Source organism: Vicia villosa, linkage group LG1, assembly GCF_029867415.1.
Source record: "Vicia villosa cultivar HV-30 ecotype Madison, WI linkage group LG1, Vvil1.0, whole genome shotgun sequence".
In the NCBI taxonomy this organism is placed as follows: Eukaryota; Viridiplantae; Streptophyta; class Magnoliopsida; order Fabales; family Fabaceae; genus Vicia; species Vicia villosa.
This window is the reverse complement of record NC_081180.1, coordinates 227,702,694-227,704,967: the sequence shown is the minus strand read 5'-3', so window position 1 is coordinate 227,704,967 and position 2,274 is coordinate 227,702,694.

The following is a 2,274-nucleotide window of genomic DNA, read 5'->3' as shown; positions in this document are numbered from 1 at the left end:
CTCTGCCTCTTTTACAATTCTTACGATTGCACAAATGAATCGTTCAAGTCCGAATTTTCCCTTTTGTCAATTCTAACCCTTGGACCCCTAATATGGCCTTTCCCATCTTACCCTCACTTATCCTCGCACAATTACTAATTTTCCCCCAAAATCTCTACACACTTTATATTATTTGATTTATTATTATTATCAAATAATATCTAATATGATTATTATATCTAAATAATAATTCTTATTCGAATCATATTAAATCATCTAATTTTATAATAAATCAAATAAAATAAATTATTACAACTAATTATATTTATTTAAATTAAATCTACAACTTCTAGTCAAAGACACCACCTTTTGTTCTAAGGATACATACCCTCTGATACCACAATCATCATATATCATCAATATTATTCTATTTAACTAATTAGGATAATATTAACTAATTATATTAATTATTATATATCATCTAAAATACTCTATAATTTCCCAACACATCAACATCATCAAATAAATCACCAAAACATCATATCACACCTCATCTACATCAAGTCATAACATCACATGAATCATCAAAACATCATATAAATCAAATACTTCACCAAAAATCACTAAAACATCATCTATATCAAATGCTTCACAATAACTCACATAAACATCACAAAATCATCTTATTCATCAAAACATCATGAATCATCATAAGGACTCACATAAAAACACCAAAACATCGTATATATAGAATATTTCACAATGACTCATATATTCATGCCAAATTAATTAAATAAATAATTAATCTAGAATTTGGGGTGTTACAGAAAAGCCTTGATTCTTGATTCTACTTTGGCTAAAACTTTAAAGCAGAAGAAAAAGGAATTGGAAGAAACAAGAAGAAAGTATGACCAGATGCTTGATATTAAGTCGGTTGCAGGGGCATTCAAGAGAAAGTTTTCTACTAAAGAGAATTGGAAAACATCTAAGATAAAACTTGATGATGAAAGGAAAATGAAAGCTACTCAGTGGTGCTCACAATGGAATGACTATCAAGGGAATTCCAAGTTAATGTTTCTTTTCATGATGCAAACTGCATACACCATGATTCTCATATATGTTTGATATATCATGCATGCAGGAGATATTAGATAAAAATGATGAAAAACAATGGAAGTTGTCCAAACAAAGGAATGACAGTTAAACTTAAGAAATGATTGATGGAATCTTATTAGTTACATGGAATTCAGATAATATTTTATGATGTTTAGAAAAAATTTAAAGGAATCTTGAGAAGGATGATAATATGATTAATATATGAATAAAATTTGTTGTTTGATAATTATTTGCAATATTTATTTTATAATCTTAAGATTTAATTGAGAGAACACACAGACTGAGTGATGAATAAATTTGGTTATTTATTTCTTCTCAAATTAATCATCAAAATACTTCAGTAGTATTTAACCCCTAAAAATCGTACAAGTTAGATCAATAAAATCCAATTTTTATATACTTTTAGTAAGTTCAGGTAAGGTAACAGTATAATAAAAGAAGTTTCATATTTAGTAGACTTCACAGTGTTATTTCATATTAAGTTAAATGTTAGTAGCAAAGCAACACTTAATTTAAAACTGACCATTTTTAATTTATCAAATCATAGATAGTGTCGAGCCTTTGGCTTTGTACTTCATCTTGAACCTTATCAGGCGGTTCAGGATCGAAGTCATTGTCAGGACCTATTAATTGTCTTTCATCATGTTTGGCTTTGACATTTATGTATTTTATTTCGGCTTCCAAAGCCATTTTAAGTTTTTTTCGGCCACATAGGCTGAAATCTTTCTCAATGTCTGAGACTTAGACATCACTACTGCATTCACTTTCCCAACCAATTGATTAGATGTCTTTAGTTCCCCCATAACCTAAGCTTTTAGTACCTACAACCTGTCAATTACTATAAGTATTATCATACGTTCCTTTATACTGTTTGATATCTCACCCCTTCTGTTTGAATGTTATCCTTTGTTGGTAACATGCAGGTAACAACGAGGAGTAGCCGTTACATTTAGTAGCTCGAGTCGATGTCCATTGCTCTGATACATAGCACTCGGGGGGAATTTCGCTTGCTTTACCTTATGTTGTTATGTTTTAGTTGGATTTTGATATCGTTGTGTGGAGACATTTTTTTTAGTTGTTGCCATGTTGACAAAAATGTTATGACTTGAAGTTTATAAGTTTTATGAATTTCGCAGCGATGTTTGAAATTATTGAGTTTGAATGACTATTGGATTATGA